Here is a 12,500-nt window from a genome sequence, read left to right as displayed (position 1 = left end):
TGTGGGCGTTTCGGGTGCTCTGTTCCTGAGGCAGCATGGCGTTGAGAAGGCTTACAAGAGGCTGAGTAAACTGGCGGAACTGCGTATTGTGATGGCTTCTGTGTGTGTTTCAGTGTTGTACGTGTGTGTGTGTGTGTGTGTGTGTGTGTGTGTGTGTGTGTGTGTGTGTGTGTGTGTGTGTGTGTGTGTGTGTGTGTGTGTGTGTGTGTGTGTGACGACTTTAATATTACAATCCTCGAGAGAACAACTTTTTACTCCAAACTTTGTCCACCCTTTTTCGGCATCAAGTGAAGTTCAGCTTAATTACAGAAAGACATCCTCACTTCAGATCAAGTTAAGTCAGCGTTTTAGGGAAAATACAACAGAATCTCACCTCTCTGGCCTCGATCCCTCAAGAGAGATCTTTCAAGCAAAGTTTGACCAACAGTTAACTTGCTTCCGTTGTAAGTTGTCCAGAAAACAAAACTCCATCTTTTTCGCCTTTCAAGGAGGAGTTCATAAATAAAATGGAGAGAGATTATTTTTCGAGGGTCAACAACGATTTTTAAGCTTTGTGGCATTTTTCCTGTTTATCATCACGTAAATGCAGCTTGGTAAAATCATGTTACATAAGCATGCATTGCAGCTGTCCTCTTGTTGCGTCTCTTTTTATTGTTTTTGAAGATGTTCCTGAAGGAGATCGCAAAAAAGCAGAAAGAGATATTTGGAAAGTTAAAAATGTAAACTAAATCGCAAACATGTGTGCAGTGCTGATCTCGGGAGCACTTTCTCGTATTCAGCCTCACACAAGCCGGAAGAAGACAGAACAACGACCTTAGTGCCTTTGTTTTGTTCACTTCTCTATTTTTTTTTAACAAAGTTTTCAACTGTGTTTAATTTAATTTTTATCACTCTTACAAAATTCAGTGTTTTTTTTTAATTTCCGTTCTTTTCCTAAATCTAGTTTTCTTGAATTATGCTGTTAATGCTATCTAACTCTTTCTCGTTATTCTTGTAGTATTCATTGGTTGGTTGGTTTATTGTCTTTAGTTACTTTTCTTGACACAGTTTTCTGAAATAATGTTATGAGTGGTATTTAATTAAATTTAATTTTCTCTATGAAATTAATGTTACTTTAAACGTCTTTTGATTCTCTTGGTTTATTTATTTCTATGAAATAATGTCATCAATCATATTTTAGTTGTTCTTAAGCAATCCTATGCTTAGTATATAATAATGCACAACTGGATGACCAGAGACCGAAAGAGATGGGAAAAGGAAACAGGGAAGACATTAAACTAAATGAAGGAACGAAATACGAAATTGTCTAGATGCAGCGTGAAGCGGACGGACAGACGACAGAGATGAGTTAGGATTATGGGAGGCCCTTGTTCTGCAGCAGAATCGTAAAGGCTGCTACTGCTGCTGATGATGATGATGATGACAAAACACAGCAGTGGTAAGCACGCGAGACACAGGACACAGCACACATTCCAAACCTCACTGCCTAGACGCTGCAGTGTTCGCCCAGCTGACACACCCAAGCACCGCCATACTAACACTGCCCTGCTCGACCCATCCATCCTCCCCTTGACCTACGCACGCACAGGCCGCGGCAGACGTCAGGATAACAGGAGCAGTGAACATCGTAAAACACGGCATCTGTATTTTTCCTCAACTAGAGTTTTGCGATGGTCTTCAACGTGATATTTTCAGATTAAGAAAGTTTTAGGGGAATGGCTTGAAGGGCTGGTCGAGTCAGAAGTTACCTGTCTAAAGCACGTCTGAACCACTTCCGCTTGACCTCTATTGCTTACTGACGTTAGATAGAATTATAAAGATGACGACGGTAACAGCAGCAGCAAGAAGAACAAGAACAAGAACCAAAACAGCTACAAAAACAACAACAACAACAACAACAACAACAACAACAACAACCATGAAAGAAATTCCATTACATTTACTCTCTTGCTAACGTTCCAAGTAAACAAAACAGGAAATATCAACACAGATTATTTTTCTTCACATCTTAGAAACTTGAGTCGTAAGAGCACAATCTGAAAGAACACTCACGCCTTCACCCAGCATTCCAGCACGGCGCGGCGCTCACCTGATGAAATAACAAATAAATAGATAAATAAAAAGAGAAAGGAAGAGTAAAGGAGCGATTGGACAAATAAACAAATATATCAGCGCACATTTCCTTAAGCCTTAGAAACTTGAATGGTAAAAAGAAAATGAGAAAATCTGACAGAGCACTTGAATCTTCACGGCAAAATGAATAAATAGATAAAATAAAATAAATAAAAAAATATATAAATAAAGAATAAAAATAAAATAAAAATAAGTAATATAAATAAAACAATTACGAGTGATAAAGAAAGATTTAAAAGAAAACCCTCCTAACACTAGTCACACACGCATTAACTTACTCAGGACAATGTTTACGACAGAGAAAACGAGCCGATAGATAGACTGACTGGCTGACTCGAAGGCGCTACAACAGCAGGTTCAAGAAGGGCAACACGTTAAAAATAATAATAAAAAAAAATCATACAGCAAATGTGGTCAAGACGCCAAAAAAAAAAGGTAAAAAAATAAATCAGTAAATAAAAGGAGGACTACATTTAGCCCTTCATTATGATATGTAACAATTCACAGCACTAAAGGCATTTTACAGAATATTTACAAACATCTGAAAAAAAAGAAGTATATGCCCCTGCATTTGGCAACAATGTGCCAAATAGAAAGAAAAGGATGAAAGTAAGCAATACAAACTGTTCTTCACTAATCTTTTCCATAAAAATCAGTCGTCTCCCTCCTCTCCACTCGCCTCTCTTATTCTCTCAGATCATCTCTTCAGCCCTTCCATGTCTTCTTCCATCCACCTCAGCCACCTGCAGCCAGTGTAATGTTAAAAACGTAAATGAAAAAAATCCCACGGTTTGTGATACAGAACAATGTGCCAAATAGAAAGAAAAGGATGAAAGTAAGCAATACAAACTGTTCCTCACTAATCTTTTCCATAAAAATCAGTCGTCTCCCTCCTCTCCACTCCCCTCTCTTATTCTCTCAGATCATCTCTTCAGTCCTTCCATGTCTTCTTTCATCCACCTCCATGACTACAATTTTTCCGTCGACATACTGTTCATCCATTCTTTTAATGTAACAGAACCGATTAATTTTCTTGTCTTCTATTTTAATCGAAAGAACGAGAACATTAAATACCAATGACAACTTCTACTAAACGCCCCTGAACTCCATTAGACGAACGCATGGACCAGAATAAAAAAGGAATTTCTCGTACAATGAACTCTAACAGGAAAAAATTACCTGCGCTTCGATATGCTAACTGAGGAACCAAATTGCGTAGACCATGAATCCGTCATTCAAAGAGAGCCACTGAATTACTGGCAATATATATTCATCGATTTGCAAATGAAGGTAAAGAAAACAAAGGAAAGATAAATAAATAGTTCATCTCTGTTTCCGGGATGAAGAAAAGGAAAAAAAAAACAAATGTATTCAAGAAAGACATTCTGGAGATATGAATTCTCGAAGCGGGGGAGAAAGAGGATGCAGAATAGGACTTCCTTAGCTATGATGGATTAGGAGAAAGACGGAGGCAGAGGATGGGAGGTTCCTGTGATGTGGTGAAGAAGGGAGAGGAGGAGGAAAGAGCGAGTTTGCGGTCTTCTGGAATGGAGGGAAGGAAACAGAAGGAAAAGTGTGCACTGTGCTGGAGGGTGACAGAGGGAGGATAGAGAGGAGTGGAATTCGATTATATGGTGGGTTAGACAGTCTGTGTGAAAGGTAAACAGTATGGGAAGCCGAGGAGGAGGAGGAGGAGGAGGAGGAGGAGGAGGAGGAGGAGGAGGAGGAGGAGGAGGAGGAGGAGGAGGAGGAGGAGGAGGAGGAGGAAAGGGAAAGGAAAATGGAAAACAAAGCGGAGAAGGTTTAAAAAAGAAAGAGGAAGATGACTACTACCAGAAAAAGAAGAGAAGCAGCAGCAGCAGACTCGTTGGCCTTTACAAGCCTGTTTGCAACAAACTGCAATCTTATCTAAAGTAACGAACGTGCAGCAATAAAAGAAAGGCTTCTCACCACCTACTACCTTTCTCTACACCAGTGAAAGAAAGCAGGAAATTCATACAACACGGAAAATTTGCAAGTTTATTTTTGTTTTACTTTATAGGAATGAAATGAGAGAAAAAAAAAGTACTAGCGATAGCAGAGATATGATGGTGGTGGTGGTGGTGGTGGTGGTGGTGGTGGTGGTGGAGGCAATAAAGAGAAGACTAAAACCGAAAAGGCAAAGGGGAAAAAAAGATCGGTGTACTGAATCTGACCAATCATGGTGTAAGTCATTCCACATTGCCGAGCCTATCAATTGACCAGTAATTAGCATGTCACCTGCCTCGTTAAGCAGCGGACTCTTTCATCAGGTAACGAGGAAATCCATCTGAGGGAACTGTACCGCTCAAAGTCATCACGTAGCGGTGGGGACTTTTCTTCCTTTTCTGTTTATATTCTACTTTTTGATTACTTCTTTTGGTCCTTCTTTGCATCATCAGTGGGATCATAAAAGTCTTTGAAATCATCTTGTCACTCGTTTTTTGGGGAGTTTGCTTGTCTGTCCCTCCACTTGTCTGTCAATGTGATGTCTGGTTACTTATACTCCTTTGTGTGTGTGTGTGTGTGTGTGTGTGTGTGTGTGTGTGTAAATGAATGTCCCCTTCTCTTTCTCTTTTTGTCTGTCAATTCGTCTCTCTCTCTCTCTCTCTCTCTCTCTCTCTCTCTCTCTCTCTCTCTCTCTCTCTCTCTCTCTCTCTCTCTCAACGACTAAAAAAATACACGTTTGCTATTACCTTATCTAAACATGTAGTTGATGCGAACCTTCCCAAGTAAGCATTCCAGCATTCCAAAGGGGCCGAGAAAGTCCTTACACAGGAGAGCTGGAATAGAGGAGGAAGTGAAAGACTGCACGAGATGACAGGGCAAAGAGTGGACAGTGTGCTTTGGAAATACGAGTGTTTCTGAGTGTTTAGTGACGTTGACAAAAAAAAACGTCGAAGAGATTTGTTTAGCAGCAAAGTTTTCGCTAATACTAAAAGGTTCAGAGATTTGCCGCTCTGTGAAGTAAGGAAAGTAAAACTGGTTAATAATCATGATGACAAGAAACTGTGTATTTAGTGCGTGATTGTTTCATAAGGCAAATAACTTTGACATTTATTTGTTAATATGTGCATAAATAGAAAACAAGTCTAAAAGTAACGCAAATTTAGTAATAAGATAAGAAACAAACGAGTAACTGTGTGCTTGTTATGTAATATCGTAACATGGCATATAACATTTTAATATATTTGTCATTATGTTGACAAAAGAAAGAGTCTAAACGTGATAGCAAATCAAGTAAGATATTTAGTGGCAAACGAAGAATTTTACTTCAGTTATTATGTAATTTTCAGTACGACAAAACTTTTACATGTACTTGTCAAAGGACGAATAACTAAGAAAACAAGTCTGACCGTGACACAGATTTACTAACAAAAGTGTAAGTGTGACAATGCAATCCATCAACAAAAAAAGAAACAAATAAATAATAAATCGAGGAATGCTATGTAGTGTAAAAGTGCTGGCGAAGAATGTCAATGCTGTGTTTCTTTTTTTTTTTTTTTGTGTCAACATTACAACCAAAAACAAATATTCTTTACACAGTCGCAAAAAAAAAAAAAAGCAAGTCAAGTCTCCTAAATTCAACTTTTAGTCAGAGCAGATATACCAGTAAAGAAATAAGAAGAAAACTAAAATAAATAAATAAATATATAAATAAATAAATAAAAAAGATTGAACTCCACAAAAAAAAATAAGTGTCATTCAAACGTAAAACATAAGTAAATCAATAAACCAATAAATAACACACGAGGCATTTGATTACGATGATGAAGACAACGATAACGATTCTCTTCCTCTCTCTCTCTCTCTCTCTCTCTCTCTCTCTCTCTCTCTCTCTCTCTCTCTCTCTCTCTCTCTCTCTCTCTCTCTCCCCCTTTCAACACACATCGTACTGGAGTAATCTCTCTCCTCACAGCATCCAGATCCCAAAGGCACTTCATCCTCACACTGCTCCATTTCCGCCTCTCACGTATATTATTTTAAAAGTACAACACAATTTTTAATGCTTCTTTTCAATCCTTTCTCCTTATACTGATAAGCGCTTAAGCTCCTCCACTTATTCCAGCCTTTCAGTGTGTCCTTGGAAACTATTATAAGCGCCTCTCTCTCTCTCTCTCTCTCTCTCTCTCTCTCTCTCTCTCTCTCTCTCTCTCTCTCTCTCTCTCTCTCTCTCTCTCTCTCTGGATTAAATCCTTCCAGCATACATTTCCGTGTTGCTACATCCAGTCCCTCACTACACACTTACGTAACACTTCCACACACACACACACACACACACACACACACACACACACACACACACACACACACACACTTCATTCAGTTAGATGCCTTGCGTTCTCAATATACACACTTCGATCTTATTATTCTGCGCCCTTGGTTGTCCTTCCTTTACTATTTCGTACGTCTCTCCGTCGTTCTCTACCTTTCATCTTCACGCCAACAGATTAATGACGGAAGATAACACGTGGCAATGCGCACGCTCCCTTCACTTTCGTGGCTTTTACATTTATTTGTTAATATGTGCATAAATAGAAAACAAGTCTAAAAGTGACGCAAATTTAGTAATAAAATAAGAAACAAACGAGTATCTGTGCGCTTGTTATATAATATCGTAACATGGCATATAACATTTTAATATATTTGTCATTATGTTGACAAAAGAAAGAGTCTAAACGTGATAGCAAATCAAGTAAGATATTTAGTGTCCTCGGGAGACAATTAACACGTGAAGAATGAAGTTTCTTAAATGAAAGGAATGTATAGCACAATAACAATACCGGAAAAAAAGAATGGAACACACAAAATATAAAATACGATACTTCTCTTGAAACAATGCAATTTGTAGACAGGAGGAAGCATAAAAAGTGGAGGAGAATTCTTGAGTTTACCGGTAAAAGGAATGCGAGTGAAGATGCTGCTTAACTCTTGTATCACTAAGGTGGCCAAAATAAGGATGAGGATAATTACAGCCAAAACATGGATGAGGATAATGATAAAGTATTGTGTAGCAAGGTCGTGGGAGGGGGAGAGGCATGTAGATAGCAATTTCGAAATAATAATAATCATGGAAATAACGGTAGAAGATACTCTGAACTATCTCCTGCTTTGCCTTTCAAATGTAAGATTATATACACTCGCTGTTTTCTCCTCCCCTGTTTATTCCACAAGCCAATAGTCTGTCCTTCCCAACAAACTACCAGCCTGTTTCAACATCTTTGTGAGTGTATAAATTACCACGCTGCCAAACCATCACATGTCAGTAATTGCTATCCTGAATTTCATGGCCACTACATCAATTTATCTCTCTCTCTCTCTCTCTCTCTCTCTCTCTCTCTCTCTCTCTCTCTCTCTCTCTCTCTCTCTCTCTCTCTCTCTCTCTCTCTCTCTCAATGTCGCATTTAGTGCTTATCTCCCACGGCCATACAAAACCGTTCCCTCTCCCAAATACTCACATTTTCGTTTGCACACACACACACACACACACACACATACTTCCCATCTCTACCCCTCTCTCTTTCCGTTAATTACTCCAAAGGTTTCGCTTTCTCTTCCTCCTTATTGGTCACTGCTGCCTTCATAAATTCCTTTCCGTATACTAACACTTCGAGTAAGTGAAATTCTACCACTTGTTCCAATCCATCTGCCGGAAAGGCTCATCACAGCATTTCCAACTTAACGCATCATTACTTTGGCCACTGCAACGTTCTAATTCAGTCTCCTCTTAAAGTGCCCTTCAGGTCCAATGGATTCTGTTACTTTTCTTAGTATTTGGAAATATTGACTAATAGATCTTATTTTTCTTATACATTACCATTAAAAATAGCAGACATTTAAGTGATCCAGTCAAATGTGTCTTTAACTAATTCATAACCTCACATTATTGTTTCCTCTATAACGTATTAAAGGAGACATCAAGCAGCCACGGAGAAATTACTTAATCCTGGTCTCCTTGAAACTATTTCTTCTCCTCAGTATCTATTTTCACACGTGAATTGCTATACACTTCAAATAAATTCTACTAAACTCCTCGTTCCATCACATCATAAACTTGTAACATCCGTAAAATGCAAAAAAAAAAAAAGACCATAAAAAAAGAAATCAAGGGAGGAATACACGGAAAACGCAGAGGTCACTATATAAATCATCAATTTACAAAGACAAACAGGAAAAAGGGAGAATAGATACAAAAGGCGTACACACACAAGAAAAACAAAATCGTACTGGAAAAAAAAGAATGCACAGAAAGAGAATATTTGTGGAAAAGGGTGACGGAGGGAAGGATGATGGTGGTGGTGGTGGTGGTGGTGGTGGTGGTGGTGGTGGTGGTGGTGGACCGGCAAACGAAAGGGACAGAGAAGGACCACCACCCTGACGCCCCTTGCTCCCCTTAATCCCTCGGCTGCCTCACACTCTCCTCCAGGGGCGAGCAGTGGCTTTGGGCGAGAATCCCTCTAATCTGCAGTTATTGTCGCACGTTGCTGACCCGGCAGGCGGCGTGTGGCGGAGGGGATGCGTCCAGCGCTCCCCTGGGACACTAAATGACTCTCTCTGACTTTCTCTCTGACTCTCTCTCTCTCTCTCTCTCTCTCTCTCTCTCTCTCTCTCTCTCTCTCTCTCTCTCTCTCTCTCTCTTTCACGTGTGTGTGTGTGTGTGTGTGTGAAATCATGTAGGTTCAAAGGCAGGTTGTCACGATCAATCTCTCAAATGCTCCATTATTATATTTGCTCAAGGTTATTAAGTCTGACGAGTAAATGATTCGAAATACGTGTCCAACAACGGAGACACACACACACACACACACACACATACACACACACACACACACACACACACACACACACACGCCTATCTCAAAGTTAGCGTGCGGGGCATTAGTTTCAGTGGCATCAAAGCCAGTCTATAAGTGCCTCTCCGAACTGTCACCAGAGACCAAATCCCGCGGCGGAGTATCTCACCAAGGTCTTCATCGGGAGCGTGGTGACGATGATACTCTCCTCCTCCTCCTCCTCCTCCTCCTCCTCCTCCTCCTCCTCCTTCCCTCCCAGCTCTCCTCCTACTCCTACTCCTCTTTTTTTTTCTCCTCCTCCTCCTCCTCTTCTTCCTCCTCGTCTTCCTCTTCCTCCTCCTTTCCCTCTTTTCTCTCATCGATCTTCCGCAGTTTCCGTCAGTACTAAATGGCTTATATTTTTTTTCTCTATTAATATATATTTCAGGACGGAGGAGTAGGAGGAGGAGGAGGAGGAGGAGCTTGTTTAAGGAGGAAAAAAGTGGGTTAGTTGCAAAGAAAGGAAGAAAGTTAAGGAAGAGGAGAATAGATCAGTGTTAGGAGGAGAAGAAAGTCGATTACAAAGGATTACAACGGATAACGAAACAGCAACAGACCTTTAGTTCCTTGTAAGGCTTTTTGGAAAATACTTCAACTAGATACTAAGTTCAAATATAGGACAATAAAGCATAAGGCTCCTCTCCACCTACCACTACAAGCTTGCGCTGACTTGGAAGCAATTAAGAAAAGCACAATGTAACATGGAAAGACAAGGGAGGAGGAGGGGGAGGGGGAGGAGGAGGAGGAGGACAGTGGGGACGGGGAGGACAAGCGGGAGGACAAAGGGGAGGAGGAGGACAAGGAGCAGGAGGAGGAGGAAGAGAGGCGGAATAGGAGGAGGAGGGGGAGCAGGAGGAAGGGGAGCAGAATGAAGAGAAAGGGCGAGAAGGAGGCCGAGGACGAGGAAAGTTACGGACTCCTAAGCGTAGGGCAATTCAAAGAAATAGTACAAATTAACGTTAATTGGAAGAGGTAAAATCTTGTCTTCGCCTTAAGTGCCGCCTTCCTCCTCACAGCCACTTACATTTTATTTTTTCTTTAATCTTTTCGTCCTTTGATGATGATAATTCTGGTAATGGGAAATGTTTATTTGCTGTTGTTGTTGTTGTTTAGTGGAAATGGTAGTGATAATGGAAATGGTGATGTAAGATGATATGATAATGCATTTTAGGATGTGCGGTGTGTACTCGTAGTGTGGTGGTGTTAGCAGTGGTGGTGGTTGTGGGCGTGGTTGTGAGGAATGTTGTGAATATGTTGCTGGTGATGATGATGGTGGTGATGATGATGATATTGTCCTTCTTGATGTTGCTGGTGGTGTTTGTAGTGTTTGGGGGGGGCTTTGGTGGTAGTGGTGGTGGTGGTGGTGGTGTGGTGGGGTCAAAATATAGCAATTCACAAACCATCTTTTCGCTAAAAATATTTACCATTCCCCTGACATTCACTTTTCAGCCGAGCCATTAACAACCCTTTCATGTTCTGCCTTTTCTCCAGCTTATTAAACCGGTCACGTAATTAACTCACTTATTACATAATTACCCAACCCTCTGGGGAATCATGCACATAACGCATCCCTGATTTTTTACGATGCTATCTACTTTTACAAGAATACACTGTAATTATGCCGAGGTGTACAGTTTTTTTTTTTTTTTTTTTCCGACAAACATCTACTTTGCACAGAAACCTATCTATGTATTTACAGACACGGGTCATAACCATAAAAGTCATCGTAAAATATAAATATCTTACACGGCATCAATGTGTGTCTGGCCTGTGGCGTGGTGAACGACTGGCAGGCGTGTGGTGCAGGACTTGCTGATGCACAGGGTAGGGTGGCCACCGCTGTTGCGATCCGGATCTGATGCGCAGAAGAATGATAAGCTTTACATAACTACATCTATGACATACAACACAAATCTTCGAGCTTGTGTAGTGGTGATCAGAAGAAGAGTAACCTGCCTCTTTTATTCCTTCGTTGTAACTGTATTATGTGTTTTTCCCTAATGACTCCTACACTCCTACACTGACAATCATTAAAAAACTATATTAGTGACAAATCATAAGCACCTCAGCTAACTTAGAGTCAATGGAGTTTTTAAAGCACAGTGGGAATGAATGCTGTATGTTGCCTGACTTCTGACCTTGACTTCATTAGAACGAGGAATAAATTGGCATAGATTTTTTTTCGTCTTTACTGCCACCACTTCCCGCCGGTTCACTTGCAGCCTGTCAAACTTCTCTGCCAACAGTCAGGAAGTGTTGCGTCGTGTGAAGAACAATGCTAAGGATATTTTCTTGTCCTAGAAAACATTTATTCCTTGCATTCTGAGAAGGAAAATCTCAATTCGGATTCTTACATTTTCTCTAAACACTTTACGTAGACGCGCTACCGAATTACGTTAATGATTATACACATTATTCTGTTTATTCCTGCTACTCGAAAGAAAAAAACCTAATACACATTTTTTCCCACTTATTCTTTCTCATATTTTCCTCCCTTAATGTTGCTTTAGTCTTGTTTCATCCTCGTATTTACAATGGCCGTGAAAAAATCCATGCATTCGTTCGATGGGAATCTCAGTTTTTCTTCATTCCCCCAAACACGCAAAAATGAACAATGCTTGTGACAAATTTCTTTCTAGTTTAACAATTCGTTCTCGTTTTAATTTCCGCGGATTATATTTTTCCCCCCTGTCTTTCTATTCCATCAGATATTGTCCCGCAAAACCAATTCCTCTCCCCCTTCCTATACAATGGGCGCAGTTTTCCGCATTAGTGTCCCCCCTTCCTGAAGCTCACTGCGTCCCATTTTCTACGGGGTTAAAATTTTTAGTTACACTTTTAACGCCCCAATGATGATGATGGTTCTTTCATAATTATGTATAAGCTACAATAATGAGTTATGTTATTTAATTCGTAGCCATTCTGAACCAATTTATTTTTTTCTGTCTCCCGTGTGATTAAATTCTAATTAGGTATCAAAGTCTGCAAAATTTCACACACACACACACACACACACACACACGCAGAGAGAGAGAGAGAGAGAGAGAGAGAGGAGAGGAGGAGGAGAGAGAGAGAGAGAGAGAGAGAGAGAGAGAGAGAGAGAGAGAGAGAGAATGTTACAGTTACGACCATTAAAAAAAAAAAAGCAGAGAAAAGAAAAAAAATCCTGATCCCCGAAGACAGGCGCGCCTCGACAGCAGCCACTGTTTTCCCTCGTAACGTAAACAAAGGCGCCGCTGGTCCCGGTGTTAAGATGGGCGTAATCCCCTTCCCGTCCCAGGTGCGAGATGGTGCCTCCCGGCTCGGACAGGTTTACAGCGCCGTATACCAGACTCTACGGGCCCCCGACCCTCCACCGGCGCCTCCTTTACCTTTCCCTTCTATCCTTCCTGCGGCTCCTTCTCCTCCTGCTCCTGCTGTCTCCTCCTCCTCCTTCTTCACAGATCAGTGTTGGTATTTTGGTTTGTGTCCGCCTGAGTACTTGAAACCATAAAGGACGATATATATGGGGCGGGA

General features: G+C 40.7%; 1 long non-coding RNA gene across 3 annotated transcripts in view; it reads right to left on the bottom strand.

Moving 5' to 3' along the window:
* The window catches only part of LOC135101265 (uncharacterized), a 175,023-nt gene that overhangs the window by 113,492 nt on the left and 49,031 nt on the right, over positions 1–12,500 (bottom strand). For all 3 annotated transcript variants that reach the window (XR_010269179.1, XR_010269178.1, XR_010269180.1), the window contains one exon: positions 4,848–4,934. This is a non-coding gene — a long non-coding RNA (uncharacterized LOC135101265). The remainder of the gene's footprint in view (positions 1–4,847; positions 4,935–12,500) is intronic.

The sequence above is a fragment of the Scylla paramamosain genome, chromosome 6, assembly GCF_035594125.1.
Source record: "Scylla paramamosain isolate STU-SP2022 chromosome 6, ASM3559412v1, whole genome shotgun sequence".
NCBI classification, from domain to species: domain Eukaryota; kingdom Metazoa; phylum Arthropoda; class Malacostraca; order Decapoda; family Portunidae; genus Scylla; species Scylla paramamosain.
The sequence above is the reverse complement of the archived record's forward strand: the minus strand, read 5'-3'. Positions and strand labels throughout refer to the sequence as shown.